A 19,343-nucleotide genomic window follows, 5' to 3' on the forward strand; every position below is an offset into this window, starting at 1 on the left:
TCATCTGAAAGACAAAGGCCAATAAAATTGAAAGAATCGCTGACCCTATATGAAAAAAAAGATAATTCAGAGAACAGAGGCAACATAAAAATCTAATTAATATCCTCAGAGAGATCTGCAGAGATTTTTGCATCCAAAAAATCAGAAATGCATGCTATAAAAAGAGGATAAGAAGGAGTTCTTGGAAATTAAAAATTCACTACAAGAGTTGACAAAGTTGAGGAAATCTTCCAGAATGTGAAACTCAAAGACAAAGAGATCGAAAATGTAAGAGAAAACATGAGACCTAAAAGATTGTTCCAAGCAGACTACAACCAAATAACTGTTTCATAGATAGAAAATGGGGAGAAGGATATTATCAAAGAAAAAATGGTTTAACATGGCAGATAGAACTTCTGAAGTTATAGCCGCTCCTTCTCAAACCTTCACTAAAATGGTAATTAAGGACATGCAAGGACAATGAGAATGGAAGTGAAGATTAAAGAATCCGTTTGGCAGCTGGGAGACATCTGGTTAGTGGTAACCGTCTTACTAGGCCCAAGAAACTGAAGCCCACACTGGCTCTGGGGAAAATTCAGAAGACACAGCACCCTAAAAAGACTCGAACTAGAAGCACCATTTAATCTGAAAGAAGGGATACAGATGAACTCAAAAGAGAAAGATTGGTTGAAAATCTATACAAGAAGTAGCTGGACCTTCCAGGATCCCCTCCTTCACCTTATGTATCTAGGTGACTGTCACTCTCCCTTCCCAGCCAAACAGAGGTTTCCTCTCTGAGAAACTGAACCGTAGAGACTCTTAACTTAGAGATACCAGGCACCAAGAGGATAGGATTTCAACATTAAATAAAATGGGATTTAGAGAGAGTGTACATACTGAGGTGGAAACCCTGGTAGTGTAGTGGTTAAGTGTTACAGCTGCTAACCAAAAGGTCAGCAGTTCAAATCCACCAGGCACTCCTTGGAAGCTCTATGGGGCAGTTCTACTCTGTCCTATAGGGTCGCTATGAATCAGAATCGACTCGATGGCAACGGGTTTGGTTGGTTTTATACATATTGAAGGCTGAGATTTTTCAGTTCTCTTATTTTACTGTGTTCCATGAACAGCCAAAAATACACAAGTAGAGAAGAATGGAGAGTTTTTCTATGGGGAATATGAGTGGGCAAGATGATAAGATCCTCAAATATTGACAATAAAAAAAGTGAGCCCTAAAATGACCTAGTGTACTCTCTGGAGAGAGTTTCCAGGCTACATCACAGGGAGAAAGAACTCAGTTGGAGTCTGGCAATCTCTCCAATTGAGGAGAGAGCTGGGAGTCTGAGGAGGCCAAGCTGACTAGAGTTCATAGGGAAGAATACTGGAGAAGAAAGAGCTGCAAATATAGAGAGCACTGGAGATCTTCAGAGAGCCCCCCAAGAGTCTTTAGCTAAGAACTGATAAGTCCATGCATATGAGGAAACTACCCGAGGTCAGAAAAAAGAAACACCCAAAAGGAACAAAACAACCACCTCTGGAGCTTGCACAGTGCTCAGAATAGTTCATGTTATCACCAGCCAGACTTTAAAATCTTATAATAATCACAGGTTTTAAATACTCAAAAGGGCATTGCTTTAGTAATGGGGCAAAAGTAGCTTAAGAAAAAAGACTTCTCAGGTTGTGGTGAAATGAGTTCCTTTATGTGGACTTTTGCCTTAGTTCGTTGGAAAAAGAGCTTGAGAGATTTTTCCCTGAAGCCCTGATAAGTTACCTTATCAGGGTTTGTGATATTTCCTAGGTAAAACTGTAAGCAACTTGTGGTTTGAAACTTTTTGTCTGGTCCTGTACTGCAGCCTGCCTTGTGATTAGTATGCACCTTGCAAGGATTGGTTAATAGACTACACAAATGGAGTGTCTGTAGCCTGCAATGCAAATGTGGTGTCTGTGGCCTACTGAGAGGGGATTGGTCACTTTGTGGCTCTGGTGGGAGGGCCATGCCTTGAAATTGACAAGGAGTTTGTAGACATGAGCAGCCAACCCTACAGAGCCTTTTTAGAGACAGAAAGAAGCAGAAAGAAAAACAGCAGGAAGAAGAAGGCAAAGAAAGAGAGGAGGCAAAAAGAGCTGTAACATGGGCCAAGGGTGGTAACACTGAAGGTATTGACAAGCCCAGAAGGGGCCTAGCAGCAGAGTCAGTGATGATAAATATCAGGGCCAAAAGGAGACTATCCTCAGGGGCCCAAGAGGATCTTGTCCTCAGGGAGCCAAAAGGAGGCCTGTCCTGCCAAGAGGAGCTGAGAGACCTGTCCTGCACCAAAGGAGGGAGACTTTGCCTGCATGTTTCCTGATGCTGATCCTGAGTTTTACTCTGTTACTTCCTTATTAAACCACTTAGCTGTAAGTACAGTATGTGAGTTCTGTGTAGTCATTGCAACAGATTATTGAACTCAGAAGAGAAGTAGAGCATGCCATGGTGGGGCGGGGGGGGGGGAGGGGACAGCTGGTGTCAGTATTTGGTAAAAAGGTTGGAGAGTGGAGGTATTTCTGACCTCCGCCTCATAGGGATCATCCTTGGGCTGATCTTGATTTGCATTATCCCCTAAACAAGTTCCAGTGCTACTACTACCATGCGATTTTTACAATTGGTGTCAGAAGTGGGATTCATTTCAATGGCTTGAAATGTAGTTTTGGAGGAGAAAGGATGAATGGGCACAGGATGAGAAACTTTTGATTCTTGGATGGGTATTTTGGTTTTTGCTATCTCTAATGGCTAAAAGGAAAACAAGAGATGTTATACTGCATCATTGGATAGGAAAACTGGATCTGGAGTGGCTTGGGGGTGAAAGCCCAACAGGTTAAGGAAGATGATTGATAGGATCTTCTGGTTCAACCCAGCCAGAGACCTAAGACCAAATTGGTACAATAGTCTGAGGGTAGAAAACAGAAGATGAAACTGGAATGTTTATGTGTTTATCTGGCTGTACTGTATTTGTCTGACTGAAGGAATGTTTTCCCTACCTAGTGTAAAACAGGCCTGAATATACTATGGAAATGAATATTGGGTATTGTAAACAAAACAACCAAAAAGCATGTAAGTCCACCCTTCAGGCAATATTTGATTTGACATGCTAAAAGAGGGAAATAGTAAATAAGGGTTATGCCAAAAGCCTGTGAGATCAGGAGATTTGCATTTGAGACAATTATATTGAACGTTGATTGAGAGCACCATGATGATCTAAGGCTCAATTGACTAAAGAGCTGCTAGGTGAATGAACAGTAAAAGGATGTGTAGGAGGAGGGTGGGACACAGCCTTATGGGATCTGAATGGTGCGTTGAATAGGACATGACAGTACCCATCAGAAGAACCCCCTTCCAGGACTGGAAGTTAATGGAAGCCAGCAAGTAGATAGCTTGTTACATTCACTCGAGGTAACCACCTGGGTCCACAAGATGAGTGGAAATGGGGGAGATGCAGCAGTGAAGAGACAGGCTGAGTTTGGACATGTTCCATTGGCACCCATTGACCTAGTGCAAGGAGGCTAGGAATGAGAGAGAGAGAAGGGGCTGGATGATCTGAAGTGTAGGGAGGTCTGTGGACTCTTGAGCCTACAGCTGGTACCAACTGACCTAGCTTGGATGGCTAGGGATGAGCTGACTCTGGCTAAATGGGGATAAAAATGGGCTGACCCCAACAGAATGGGGATGAGATGACCTGGCCTCCGGTAAAGGGGGAAGAGAGAGTAATGTTTGACATCATGAGTTGATGTAAAAAAAAAAAAAAAAATTTTTTTTTTTTTTTAATTGGTGTAATTTGATGGCTTGCTCTGGACTGAACTTTGCTTATGGATGCCCAAAGTTCCAACCGGAACAGAATGTTCTTCAGACCAAGGAACATGCTTGTCTCCTCAGAGTACTGGTTTGATAGGGACAGGCAGTTTAAACACTGGCTATCTGAAACATGGGGAGATGAAGGCACGAAGTAGCTGTGTTACACATTTTATTTAGTATGCTTACACTCAAAATGAGAGGGACAAAGGAGGATCCCTACTAAATTTATTCCTCTTTTCCTGATGGGTCTGGGGAAGAGAGGGTGGGGGAAGATGCTTATATGATTCAGTTGTGAGTGTTGATTTCTAACAGGGTTAATTATAATTGTGAAAACTGTAATTATAAAAGTTGTAACTGAAAGAATGGACTATGGGTGAAAGTGGTGCAGCGAATTACTTTGTACGGCCCTTCTACCATTCATGGTCTTGTGACTCCCACAAAATGACTGGGTGGGACTATGCAAATAAGTTTCTTGTGGCTCACTAAGGGGAATGGCCAGGTTGCTAACAATCCAAATAAGGTGCACAGTTTGCTTGCGGGGGTGGGACCATGCAAATAAGGTGTATGGAACCCTAAAGAGGAGATTGGTCAGTTTTGCCATCCTGCTAGGCTTAAAATGAGCCATCCCAGAGGCAGGGAAAGGGGACCTCACTACCACTAAGAAGAAGAGCCCAGAGTAGAGCATGTCTTTTGGACCTAGGCTCCCTGTGTTGAGAACCTCCTAGACCCAGGAGACAGCTGGAACATCAGAGAAGGCACAAGACAGTAAGAAGAGGTACCAAACGAAGCAAAGACAAGACAGCAAGAGAACCAGGAGACTGGTGTGAGACAGCACAGTAGGCTTCCCAGCCTACAGAGCAAGGTGACTACGGTGGGTGTGCCAACTCACAGAATGAAAGACCTGAGCACCTTCTGGCAAGAGGCTTGCTGGCCGAGTGGGGTGCCTCTGGGGACTTGGTGGAGCTGGGCTTGCTGACCCACAGACTGAGAGAGCTGAGTGCCTTCAGGCCTGAGGCTTACTGGCAGAGTGGGTTGCCTCCTGGCACTTGGCAGAGCAAAAGAGCTTTGTAACACTTGCCTGAGCAGGGTAGAGGCCAGGCCAAGAGGCCAAGGGAACAAGGGGTCAAGAAAGAGGCCTACCTGCAGGCACAGCCGTGAACCTCTTCTGACCAAAGAAGTGTATTCTGAGTCGTTCCTGATCCTAAATTGTAACTTGTAACTTCCCTAATAAACCTACAACTGTGAGTATGGTCTGTGAGCTCTGTATGGCCATTGTAATGAATTATTGAACCCAGTAGAGAAGTAGGGAGTGCTGTGGGAAGGGATGGCTGGTGTCAGAATTGGTGAAAAGGTTGGAAGGTAGAAGTGTGTTTGACCTCTACCACATAGGAATCAGCCTTGGGCTGTTGATAATGATTCTCTCTCCCTCTTGTGAAGTTAGAGGACCTCTGACACCACAGCACCATTTTTACAGGGAGGCACTGCTGGACTGGAGTGCAGTGGCCAAGCCTAATGTTCCTTAAGCCTAAGGTAAGGGCTAAGGTAGTTTAGATTTAGAATTAGCCTTAGGGTTAGGGTTATATCTAGGGTTAAAGTTGGGGTTAGAGTTAGGGTTAGATCTATGGTTAAGTTATAGTTTGGATTAGATATAGGGTTATGGTTTGGGTTAGGGTTAGTGTTATGTTTAATATTAGGATAAAGGTTGGGATTAGATTTAGGGTTACAGTCAGGGATAGTGTTAGGATTAGGGCTATATCGAGGATTAGTATTAGAGTTAGGTTGAGGGTTAGGGTTATGGTTAAGGCTAGATCTAAAGTTAGGGTAGGGTTAGATCTAGAGTTAGTGTTAAGGTTAGAGTTAATTTTAGGGTGAAACCTAGGGTTTAATTTTGGGTTAGGGTATATCTAGGGATAGGTTTATGGTAGTATTAAGGATAGGGTTAGGATCAATGTTCCAATTAGTGTAATCATATAACTAGGCTAATTAGATCTAGAGTTAGGTTTAGGTTTAAATCTAGGGTTTGCATTAGAGTTAGCAATAGGGTTAGATAGACAGGATTAGTTTTACACCTAGGGTTAGGGTTAGATCTAGAGTTAGGGTTATTGATATGGTTATGGTTATGACTAGTGTCAGGATTTAATGTTATGTTTAGATCTAGGGCTAGAATTAGGGTTAAAAGCTGTTGTTGTGGAGTCAACTCTGACTCATAGTCTCCCTATAGGACAAAGTAGAACTGCCCCATAAGGTTTCCAAGGAGCAGGTGGTGAATTCAAACTGCCGACCTTTTGGTTAGCAGCCATGCTCTTAACCACTGTGCCACCAGGGTTAGAACAGGTTTATGGTTAGAGTTTACAGTTAGGTTAGAGTTAGGTTTACATCAAGGTTTAGTGTTATGGATAGAGTTACAGTTAGGATTAGATATAGGATTAGGGATAGAAATAGGTTTCAGATTCGGGTTAGGATTTTGGTTAGATCTAGGGTTAGGTTTAGTGTTTTGTTAGGTTTAAGGTTAGGTAGGGTTAGAATTTGGGTTTTATTTATGTTTAGGCTTAGTTTAGGGTTACGGTTAATTTAGATCTAAGGTGAGGTTTAATGTTAAGGTTAGGATTAGGTTTAGTGTTAAGGTTAGATCTAAGGTTAGGGTAAGGGTTATTTAGATTTAGGATTAGCATTAGGGTTAAGGTTAAACCCAGGTTTAAGGTTAGGCTTAGAGTTAGGGTTAGATCTAGGGTTAGGTTAGATATAAGGTTAGTGTTAGTGTTATGGTTAATATTAAGGCTAGGGTTAGTAGCAAACCAGTTGTGAAAGAAGTACAGCCAGAATGCTCCTTAGAAGCAAGGATGGTGAGATTTCATCTCACATATTTTGGACACGTTTTCAAGAGGGACCAGTCCCTGCAGAAGGACATCACACTTGGTAGAGAGTCAGCAAAAATGAGGAAGGCCCTCAATGAGATGGATTGACACAGTGGCTGCAAGAATGGGATCAAACATAGCAACAAGTGTGAAGATGGCACAAGACCAGGTGGTGTTTCATTCTGTTGTGCATAGGGTCATTGTTGTCAGAACCAACTTGACGGCAGCTAATAACAACAACAACAGGGCTAGGATTAGACTTAGGGATAAAATTAGGGATAGAGTTAGAGTTAGGCTTAGATCTAGAGTTAACATTAAGGTTAGTCTGAGGTTTAGGGTTATGATTAAGGTTAGATCTAAAATCAGGGTTAGAGTTAGATCCAAGGTTAAGGTTAAGGCTAGAATTAGGGTTAAGTTTAGGGTTATATCCATTGCTAAGTTTAGGATTAGGGTTATATCTAGGGTTACGGTTATGATTAGTATTACAGATAGGATTAGAGTTAATGTCACAGTTATGGTTAGTATTTAATATAAGAGTTAGATGTAGGGTCAGGTTTAGGGTTAGATCTAGGATGTGGGTTAGGGTTATGGATAGATTAGGGTTAGTGTGTTGGGCTTAGTATTACTGGACGTGAACAGCCAGCAGACCTCAGGGACCATTCCCAGGAGTGGCTGCAGTGGGCTGGTGGTAGCGTTTGGCTGCAGTTTCCTCAAAGAGAAGCAGCCAGCCACACAGCCTACTCACACCTCCGGAACCAGTGAAGAACGACGCTATCAGCAAAAGTGAAGTAACCCACCGCTTGCATGTATTTTACCGAGCTCCTCGCCACCAAGCCAGTTTCAGAAGCTGTTGATTTCCCTAGGCCCGAGATAGGCTCTGTTGAACACCTAGAGCCATTCTCCAGGCCCTGGAGAAGGAATAAATTAGCAATTGAGGGGAAAGATAAGTTGCCAGCTCCACTAACCAGGGGAGCTCAGGACAGAAGCGGCTCCCATCCAGGCATAAGTGGTCCATGGACTTTGAATACCTTTCCCCTCTGCATGGACCGGTGTGGGCCTGTTTCAGGAGACTAGGCCCTTGTGGGAAGACTACAACTGTTTCAGCTGTGCAGTGGAGAGGTGGGTGTTTGATGTTTGACACCACTTTACCTATTAAACAGGGTGCTCACCTAACCACATCAGGGGCCTAAGGACTGGTGGCCCCACTCAGGTCACCCAACCACCCATGACAGGGGTCCAAGGATAACTGGTACTTCCCAGTCTTTACAACCAAAAACATTGGGTGCCCATGGTCCATCTGCAGAACCCACCCACCTGTACGCTCTAGGGAACAGGGACACGTTTTCTTCAGAGACACTTGGGGGATGATTCTCAGCCCCCTGCCTTGTTCAGAGCATGACCCCCTGCTGCAACCAGATACTAGTACCTACACCCACCACCCCTACCCCTCTAAGACTGTAGGACAGAGCTGTCCACACACTTGATGATCAGCTACCTGGACACCTGAGCTGAATTCATACAAGAAAAGTGAATGGACTCCTTGACTGATATACCTGATAACAGCTCTAGCCATCTGGAGACTGGACGTCAGAGCTTCAAAGGCAAAAATAATCAAGCTAGCTCACTCAAGCAACCCATCTGGACATATCAAAACAAAACAAAGAAGCTACAACACAGTAAGCAAACATAAAATAAACTTATACAATAATTTCTAGATGGCTTGGAGACAACAGTCAATATCAAGTCACATAAAGAAGCAGACCATGATCACCTCAACAAGCTCTCAAAACAAAGACTCAAGGGATCTTCTAGATCAAAGTGCCTTTCTGGAATTACCAGAAGCAGAATACCAAAGATTAATATACAGAACTGTTCAAGACATCAGGAAGGAAATGAGGCAATACACAGAACAAGCCAAGGAACACACAGATAAAGAAGTTGAAGAAATTAAAAAGATTATTCAGGAACATAATGAAAAAAAAAAAATTTTTTTATAATGAAAAATTTAATAAGCTGGAAAAATCCATACAAGACAGCAATCAGAAATTCAGACGGTTAACAATAAAATTACAGAAGTAGGACACTCAGTAGAAAGTCAGAGAAGCAAATTTGAGCAAGTGAAAGGCAGAATTTGCGAATTTGAAGATAAAGCACTTGGCACCGATATATTTGAAGAAAAATCAGATAAAAGAATTTGAAAAAATGAAGAAACCTTAAGAATCATGTGGGACTGTATCAAGAGGAATAACCTATGAGTGATTGGAGTACCAGAACAGGGAGGGATAACAGAAAATACAGAGACAATTGTTGAAGATTTGTTGGCAGAAAACTTCCCTGATATCATGAAAGATGAGAAGATACCTATCCAAGATGCTCATTGAAATCCACATAAGGTAGATGTTAAAAGAAAGTTACCAAGACATAATCAAACTTGCCAAAACCAAAGATAGAGAATTTTAAGAGCACCTAGGGATTAATGAAAAGTCGTCTACAAAGGAGAGTCAATAAGAATAAGCTCGGACTACTCAGCAGAAACCATGTAGGCAAGAAGGCAATGGGATGACTTATACAAAAAATTGAAGGAAAAAAAATTCCCAGCCAAGAATCATATATCCAGCAAAACTCTCTCAAATATGAAGGTGAAATCAGGACACTTCCAGATAAACAGAAATTTAGGGAATTCATAAAAACCAAACCAAAACTACAAGATATACTAAAGGGAGTTCTTTGGTTAGAAAATCAATAATATCAGGCATCGACCCAGGACTAGAACACCAGGCAGAGCAATCAGATGTCAGCCCAGACAGGGAAATCACAAAAATAAATCAAGATTAAAAAAAAATGCTCAAAACAGGGAAACAGTGATGTTATTTTGTAAAAGAAGACAACATTAAAACAATAAAGAGGGACTAAAAAATGAAGTCATAGCTCTTTCAGATGGAGAGGAACACAAGGTGATACAAAGAAATAAAAGTTAAGTTTAAATTTAGAAAAATAGGGGTAAATAATAAGGTAACCACAAAGAGACAAACTATCCTACACATCAAAATAAAATACAAGAAAAAAAATAGAGACACAGCAGAAACAAAATCAACAAAAACGAATATGAGGAAAAGACAATATATGAAGATAATCTACTCAGCACAAAAAATTAAGTGGGAAAAAGAAACTGTCAACAACACACACAAAAAGACATCAAAATGATAGCACGAAGGACATATCTATCCATAATTACGCTGAACGTAAACGGACTGAATGCACCAGTAAAAAGACAGAGTGGCAGAATGGATTAAAAAACACGATCTGTCTACATGCTGCCTACAAGAGACACACCTTAGACTTAGAGACACAACCTAAAACTCAAAGGATGGAAAATATATAATCAAGCAAACAACAATCAAAAAAGAGCAGGAATGCCAATACTAATTTCTGACAAAATAGACTTTAAAGTTAAATCCATAATGAAGGAAAAGGAATAACACTGTATAATGACTAAAGGGACAATATACCAGCAGGATATAACCATATTAAATATTTATGCACCCAATGACAGGGCTGCAAGATACATAAAACAAACTATCAGCATTGAAAAGTGAGATAGACAGCTAAACAATAATAGCAGGAGACTTCAACACACCACTTTTGGTGAAGGACAGGACATCCAGAAAGAAGCTCAACAAAGACATGGAAGATCTAAATGCCACAATAAACCAACTTGACCTCATAGACATATACAGAACACTCTACCCATCAGCAGCCAAGTATATTTTCTTTTCTAGTGCACATGGAACGTTCTCTAGAATAGACCACACATTAGGTCATAAAGCAAGCCTTAGCAGAACCCAAAACATTGAAATATTACAAAGCATCTTCTCTGACCATAAGGCCATAAAAGTAGAAATCAGTAAGAGAAAAAGCAGGGAAAAGAAATCAAACACTTGGAAACTGAAATATACCCTGCTCCAAAAAGACTGGATTATAGAAGACATGAAGGGTGGATAAAGAAATTCATAGAATCCAGTGAGAATGAAAACACTCCTTATCAGAAACTTTGGGACACAGCAAAAGTGGTGCTCAGAGGCCAATTTATATCAATAAATGCACACATACAAAAAGAAGAAAGGGCCAAAATCAAAGAATTATCCCTACAACTGAAGAAATAGAAAGAGAGCAACAAAAGAAACCCTCAGGCACCAGAAGAAAGCAAATAATAAAAATTAGAGCTGAACTAAATGAAATGGAAAACAGAAAAACAATTGAAAGAATTAACAAGACCAAAAGCTGGTTCTTTGAAAAAAACAACAAAATTGATAAACCGTTGGCCAAACTGACAGAAGAAAAACAGGAGAGGAAGCAAATAACCTGAATAAGAAATGGGATGGGTGATATTACAACAGGCCCAACTGAAATTAAAAGAATCATGTCAAATTACTATGAAAAATTGTACTCTAACAAATTTGAAAACCTGGAAAAAATGGACGAATTCCTAGAAACACACTACCTACCTAAACTAACACAAACAGAGGTAGAACAGCTAAATAGACCCATAACAAAAGAAGAGACTGAAAAGGTAATCAAAAACTCCCAACAAAAAGAAGCCCTGGCCTGGAAGCCTTCACTGCAGAGTTCTACCAAACTTTCAGAGAAGAGTTAACACCACTACTACTAAATTATTTCAGAGCATAGAAAAGGACGGAATACTCCCAAACTCATTCTATGAAGCTATCATATCCCTGATACCAAAACCAGGTAAAGACAACACAAAAAAAGAAAACTACAGAGCTATATCCCTCATGCACTTAGATGCAAAAATCCTCAACAAAATTCCAGCCAATAGAACTCAATGACCTATCCAAAAAATAATTCACCATGACCAAGTGGGATTCATAGCAGGTATGCAGGGATGGTTCAACATTAGAAAAATGATTAATGTAATCCAGCATATAAATAAAACAAAAGGCAAGAACCACATGATTTTACCAATTGATGCAGAAAAGGCATTTGACAAAGCTGAACACCATTCATGATAAAAACTCTCAGCAAAATAGGAATAGAAGGAAAATTCCTCAGCATAAATAAAGGGCGTTTATACAAAGCCAATAGCCAACATCATCCTAAATGAAGAGAGCCTGAAAGCATTCCCATTGAGATCGGGAGCCAGACAAGGATGCCCTTTACCACCACTCTTATTCAACATTGTGCGAAGATCCTAGCCAGAGCAATTAGGCTAGATAAAGAAATGAAGGGCATCCAGATTGGCAAGACAGAAGTAAAAATATCTCTATTTGCAGATGACATGTTATACGCAGAAAATCTTAAGGAATCCTCAAGAAAACTACTGAAACTAATACGAGAGTTCAGCAGAGTGTCAGGATACAAGATAAAATGGAAAAATCAGTTGGATTCCTCTACACCAGCATAAAGAATATCGAAGAGGAAATCACCAAATCAATACCATTTACAGTAGCCCCCAAGAAGATAAAATACTTAGGAATAAATCTTTTACAGAGATATAAAAGACTTATACAAAGAAAACTACAAAACACTCTGCAAGAAACCAAAAGAGACCTACATAAGTGGAAAAACATACCTTGCTCATGGATAGGAAGACTGAATATTGTAAAAAATGTCTATTCTACCAAAAGCAAAGGTTATATTAGGGTTAGTTCCACTATAGGGTTAGAAATAGTGTTTGGTTTAATGTGAAGTTTAGAGTTAGGGTTAGGTCTATGGTAAGGGTTAGGGTTAAGGGTAGATTTAGTTTTAAGGTTAGGGTTAGGATTAGATCTAGGTTCAGGATTTAGATCTAGGTTAGGATTTAGGGTTAGAATAAGTTTTGGGGTTAAGTTTAGGGTTAGATCTAAAGCTAGGGTTAGAATTAGGTTAGGGTTATGATTATGTTTAGGGTTTGGGTCAGGACTATGTAACCAGGTGAGGGCTATATAAGGTTAGGGTTTCTCTTAGGATTAGGAGTAAGGCCAGTGTTCTGGCTAGGGTAGGTTTAATATTAGATTTAGGTCCAGGCTTAGGGTTATGGTTAGAATTAGAGGTATAATAGGACTAGTTCTAGGATTGGTGTTAGGCTAGGGCACAAATTAGTTTTGAGGTTTGAATTAGGTCTCTGAGTTGGGCTAGTGCTGGGTTTAGGGTTAGGGTTAACATTAGGGTTAGAGTTAGGATTAGTTCTAGGGTTAGGTTTAGGGTTTGGGTTAGAAATAGAATTAGTGCTAGGACTAGGGTTAGATTTAGGGCTAAGGCTAGGTCTAGAGCTAGAGCTAGTTTTAGGGTTAGCTTTAAATTTAGGGTTAGAGTTTGTGTTAGTTATAGTAGTTGGTTATATGTTAGCTTAGGTGTTGAATATAAACTAGAGTTAGGGCTATGTTTAGGTTTAATGTTAGCTTTAGGGTACAAATTATATTTATGGGTTAAATTAGGTCTAGGGCTATGGTTAGGGTTAGGGGTAAACTTGATATTAGGGTTAGGACTCAGGTTAGGTCTAGGGATATATTTAGGGTTAGATGTAGAATTATTACTAGGGCTAGGGTTAACGTTAGAATTATAGTTAGCACTGGGCTAAGGCTAAGCACTAGCGTCAATACTAGGGCTATGGTTAGAGTTAGGATTAGGGTTAAAGTTAGGAGTGGGGCTTAAGTTAGTGTTAGAAGAAAGGTTAGGGTAGAATTAGGGATAGGTTTAGGAGTATAATTAGGGCTAGTGTTAGGTTGAAGTTTAGTGTTTGAATTTGATCTATGGGTTAGGTTTGGGTTAGGGCTAAAAGTAAGGCTAAGGATAGAGTTAAACTTATGTTTACTGTTATGGGTAAGTTTAAGTTTAGGTAGACGTTTATGTTTAAGGATATTATTAGATCTAGGCCTCAGTATCATTTAGACTTAGTGTTAACCTTTGTGTTAGATCTAGAGTTAGGGTTAGTTTTAGGGTTTGTTAAGATTAACATTAGCGTTAGTGTTAGTTTTTGAGTTAGAGTGTTAAGGTTAGGGTTAAATCTAGGGTTAAGTTTAGGGTTAGGTGTTAGCAGTTTTTTTTAGAGATGGGATTAGAGTTAGATCTAGAGTTATTGTTAGGTTGAGAGTTAAATCTATGGTTAGGTTAGCTTTATGGTTAAGGTTACATCTAGGCTTAGAGTTATGTTAGTTATAGGGCTATAGTTGTGTTTAGGGTAAGGGATAGTCTTTAAGGTTAGTGTTATCATTAGCCTTATGGTTACATTCAGGGTTAGGGCTAGGGTTAGGGTTACAATTAGTATTTGATCAGAGTTACAGATCTGGATAGAATAATGGTTAGGGTTAGATCTGTGGTTAAGGTTAGGCTGTGTGTTAGGATTAAGGTTAGGGTTAGGATTAGAGTTAGGTTTGGGGTTATATCTAGGGTTATGGTTAGGGTTAGATCTAAGCTCTTGGTTAGGATTAGTGTTAGGGTTAGGTTAGGAATAGTATTAGGATTAGGGTTAGAGTTAGCATTAGGGTGAGGATTACCTCTAGGGTTAATGTTAGGGTTAGGGTTAGCTTTAAATTAGGATTATCTAGGGTTACTTTTTAGGTTAGGTTAGAGTTAGATCTAGGGTTAGGGTTAGGGTTATGGTTAAGATCAGTGTTATGATTATGGTTAGTGTTAGGTTAAATATGAAATTAAAGTTAGTGTTTTACCTAGGTTTAGAATTACACTTAGATGTAGGCTTAAAATTAAGGTTAAGGTTACATCTAGGGCTAAGGTTAGGGTTAGATCAAAGGTTAGGTTTGGAGTATAGTTTTAGGGATAGCGTTAGGGTTAGTGTTAGGGTTACTGGTTATTGTTAAGGTGAGAGTTACGGTTACACTTAGTGTTACCAGAATAGATCTCTTGACTTAATATACTTGAACAGGAAAATCTATGTAGAGTTTTCTCAGTCAAATAATGGGTTGGAAATTTTTCCATCCTTCTTTCATACAAACATACAATGTACATTGAAAATTTGGGTAACTCTCTTTATTACATGTAGTATAGTGGGAGAATCTGTATAGCATTTTCTCAGTAAAAGAATGTATTGTGAACTTTCCTGTTCTTATAAAACATGATATACTTTGCAATCTAAGATAGCTCTCTTGATTTCATGTAGTTGCATGAGAGAATCTGTGTGATGCTGTGTCAGTCACAGAAGGTATCGGGAAATTTCTCATATTTGCAAAAATTATGGACATTGAGAACCTATATTGACTTTATTTTTTAAAATCAGAGAACCTGTGTAGTGTTTTCTCATTCATAGAATGAATGTGGGTAATGTCCCGTCTTTATTATACATAATGTCCTTTGAAAGTCAGAATATGACTTGATGTCATGTACTTAAACAGGAAAATCTATATAAAGACTTTTCTGAAAGAATAGATTGGAGCTTTTTCGTCTTTGTCGTAAAAAACATACATTGAATATTAAGATAACTTGCTTCATTACATGTATTTGAATGAGAGAATCTATACAGTGTTTTCTCAGTCAAAGAATGTTTTGGGAACTTTCCTGTCCTTGTAAGACCCAATGTACTTTGCAAACTGTGGTAACTCTCTTGACTTCATGTACTTGAGTGGGAGAATCTGTATAGTGTTGTGTTAGTCAAAGCATGTATTGAGAACTTTCCCAACCTTGTCATACAAAGTGTACTTTGAAAACCTATATTGATTTCATTTACTTGATTTGGAGGATCTGTATCGTGTTTTATCATTCAAAGTACATATAGGAAAATTTCATGTCTTTGATATACACAGTGTACTTTGAAAACCAGGATAACCCTCTTGACTTTATGTACTTAAATGGGAAATACTTGCAGAGTGTTCAAAAAGAATGTGTTGTGAACTTTTCCATCTTTTTACACAAGATGTACATCAAAAACGATGACATTTTCTTGAGTTCATTTACATGTGTGAACAAATGTGTATAGTGTTTATTCAGTCAAAGAATGTTTCAAAAACTTTTTTACCCTTTGCTTTGAAAACCTGGAAAACTATTTTGACATTGTCTGAATTATCTAGGGCTTCTATAACAGAAATACCAAAAGCGGATGGCTTTAACAAACAGAAATTATTCTTTCACAGTTTAGGAGGCTAGAAGTCCAAATTCAGGATGCCAGCTCCAGGGGAAGGCTTTCTTTCTCTGCTGGCCCTGGGAGAACTCCTTGTCATCAATCTTCCCCTGGTCTAGGAGCTTCTCAGTGCAAGGACTTTGGGCCCAAAGGATGGGTTGCTCCTGGTACTTCTTTCTTGGTAGTAATAAGGCCCCCCATTTCTGCTTGCTTCTGTCTTTTATGTCTCAAAAGAGATTGATTCAAGATACAATCTATTCTTGTAGATTGAATCATGTCTTATTAACATACTAGCCTCTAATCCTGCCTCATTAACATCATAGAAGTAGGATTTACAACACATTCACCTCATCATAGCATAACAAAAGTCTTAAATCAACTTCAAATCCAAAAATTCCTCTTTATCTGTGAAATCTAGAATACCAGTTGTCTGCTTCCAAAGTACAATGGTAGAAAAGGCACAAGGTAAACATTTCCATCACAAATGGGAGAAATTGTGGGGAAAGAAGGGATTACAGGCACCAAGCAACTCAGCAGAACACATTACATTAGCTTTCAAGGTTTAAAAATAATCTTCTGTTCTCTAACCGTTTAGACAATGGCCCCACCCTCCAGACTCTGGGTATTCACCACACTCTCTGGATTCTGGGGGGAGGCCCCTTGGCCCTGGGCTTCAGCTCCACCTTCCAGGTCCACTGGAATGGAAACTCTGCTCATTTGGCTTTTGGCAGCTCCATTCTCCTAGTCCATCTGAGTATTGACGCTACCCCCCAGCCCCAGCATGCCCATTCTTCTGCCCCTTAGGCATGCAGACCTTTTCCTTCAGCTTTGGGCAACTGGTCTGGCCCTATCCCATAGGCACTCGTGAACAGCAGCCCCACACTCCAGAACCAAGTTGTTGAAGATCTGACTCTTTGAAATCTAAGAGGCTTTGATCTCACCCTTTGAAACCCTAGAGGCCACGGCCCCACCCTTTGACACCCCAGAGGCTGTAGTGCTACCCTTTGAGACTGAGGCAGCTCTGTTTCCTGTGCTCCTTGTTCCTTCAGCTCTGCTTCCTGGTTCTTTGGCCTCTCAGCCCCTCAGGCGTTGCGGCCGGCATCTGCCCTACTAGGGCAAGTGTTTCAAAGCTTTTTACCTCAACTGAGAAGTGCCTAGAGGCACCCCACTCCACCAGGAAGCCTCCTGCACACAGGCACTTGGCTCTCTCACTCTGTGGGTCGGCTCCAGCACTGACTCTCACTGGTCTTCTGCTTCTGCTGCTGCCATTTCTCTGCTGCTGCTTCTCACCGTCTGCACCATCTCCGGTGTACAGCTCTCTTTATTTCCTCCTGAGTCCTCACAAGAATTGCCTTTGACATCCATAATTCCACCAACAGTCTCTTCAAGGCAATCTAGGCTTTCACTATTGGGCACTTTAAAAATTCTTCCAGCCTCTATCCATTCACAGGTTCAAAACTGCTTCCACATTTTAGGTACCTGTTAGGGCAGCACCCCACTCTCTCAGTACCAAATTCTGTCTTAGTTATCTAGTCCTGCTATAAGAGAAATACCACAAGAGGATGGCTTTAACAAACAGAAATTTATTTTCTCACAATCTAGGAGGTTAGAAGTCCAAATTCAGGGTGCCATCTCCAGAGGAAGGCTTTCTTTCTCTGCTGGCTCTGGGGGAAGTCCTTGTCATCAGTCTTCCCCTGGTCTAGGAGCTTCTTAGTGCAGGGACCTCGGGTCCAAAAGGCATCAGCTCCTGGCACTTTTTTCTTGGTGGTAATGGAATCCCCCCATTTCTCTGCTCCCTTCTTTCTTTTATATCTCAAAAGAGATTGACTCAAGACACAACCTAATCTTGTAAATTGAGTCCTGCCTCATTAACATAACTGCCTCTAATCCTACCTCATTAACATCATAGAGGTAAGATTTACAACAGGTAAGAAAATTGCATCAGATGACAAAATGGCAGAAATTCACACAATACTGGGAATCACAGCCTGGCCAAGTTGACACACATTTTATGGGGACACAATTCAACCCATTACATTCCACTTTTTGGCCTCCCAAAATTAGTGTCCTTGCTACATGTAAAACACATTCACCCCATCATATCCCAAAAGTTTTAAATCAAATAGAAGTCCAAAATCTTATCTTCTGCAAAATTCCTCTTCATCTGTGAAATCTAGGATACAAGTTATCTGCTTCCAAAGTACAATGGTGGAACAGGCACAAGGTAGATATTTCCATTACAAATGGGAGAAATTGGAGGGAAAGTAGAAATAACAGGCATCAAGCAAGTCCAAACCCCAGCAGAACAATTTACATTATCTTTCAAGCCTTGAAAATAATCCTCTGTTCTCTGAGATCATCTAGGCAATGGCCCTGACTGCTGAACTCTGGATGTTGGCCATGCTCTTCGAACTCTGGGTGCAGACTCCTTGGCTCTGGGCTTCAGTTCCGCCTTCAAGGCCCACTGGCACAGCAACTCTGCTTCCTCAGTTTTGGGTGGCCCAATTCTCCTAGTCCGTCTGAATGTTGACCCTGCTTCCTCAGCTCCAACAGGCCCGTTTTTCTGCCCCTAGGGGTTGGCAGCTCTGCCCACTCATCTTTGGGCATCAGATCAAACCGCATCCCCTGGCACTTGTGATCAGCAGCCCCACACTCCAGAACTGAGTTGGTGAAGATCCAACTCTTTGAAACCTAAGAGGCTGTGCCCCACCCTTTGAGATCCAGCAGATTGTGGTTCCACTTTTTGAGAACCTAGAGGCCATGGCCACTAGAGGCTCTGCTTCCCATGCTCCTTGTCTCTTCAGCTCCTGCTTTCTGGGTCCTTGACCTCTCAGGCTGAAGGCACTCAGCTCTCTCACTCCATAGATCAGAAAACCTAGCTCCGCCACCAAGTGCCCAGAGGCACCCCACTCCACCAGGAAGCTTCCTGCCCAAAGGCACTCAGCTCTCTTGCTCTGTGGGCTGGTTCCCGTGTTGTCTCATGCTGGTTTCCTAGTTCTGCTGCCACCATTTGTCTACCACTGCTTCTTGCCATATGCACCATCTCTGGTGTTATAGCTCTCCTTATGTCCTTCTGAGACCTCAGCAGAATTGTCTTTGATGTCCCTAATTCCACCAACAGTTTATTTAAGGTAATTGAGCCTTTTACTATTAGGCACTTGACAACTCTTCTAGCTTCTACACATTACTCAATTCTAAAACCACTTCCACTTGTAGATGTCTGTTAGAGCAGCACCCCACTCCCAGTACCAAATTCTGTCTTAGTTATGTAGGCTGTTATAGCATAAATACCATAAGTGGATGTCTTTAGCCAGTGGAAATTTACTCTCTCATAGTTTAGGAGGCTAGCATTCTAATATTAGGGTGTCAGCTCTTGGGGAAGGCTTTCTCTCTCTGTTGGCTCTGGCAGAAGGTCTTGGCATCAATCTTTCCCTAGGTCTAGGAATTTGTCAGCACAGGGACCCTAGGTCCAAAGGATACACTCTGCTTCCAGCTCTTCTTTCTTGATGGTTGGAGGTCCCTCTCCTCTTTGCTCACTTCTCTCTTGTATAGCTCCAAAGAGATTGACTCAAGATACCACCTAATCCTGTACTTTGAATCCTGCCTCACTAAAATA

Source organism: Loxodonta africana, chromosome 13 (genome assembly GCF_030014295.1).
Source record: "Loxodonta africana isolate mLoxAfr1 chromosome 13, mLoxAfr1.hap2, whole genome shotgun sequence".
NCBI classification, from domain to species: domain Eukaryota; kingdom Metazoa; phylum Chordata; class Mammalia; order Proboscidea; family Elephantidae; genus Loxodonta; species Loxodonta africana.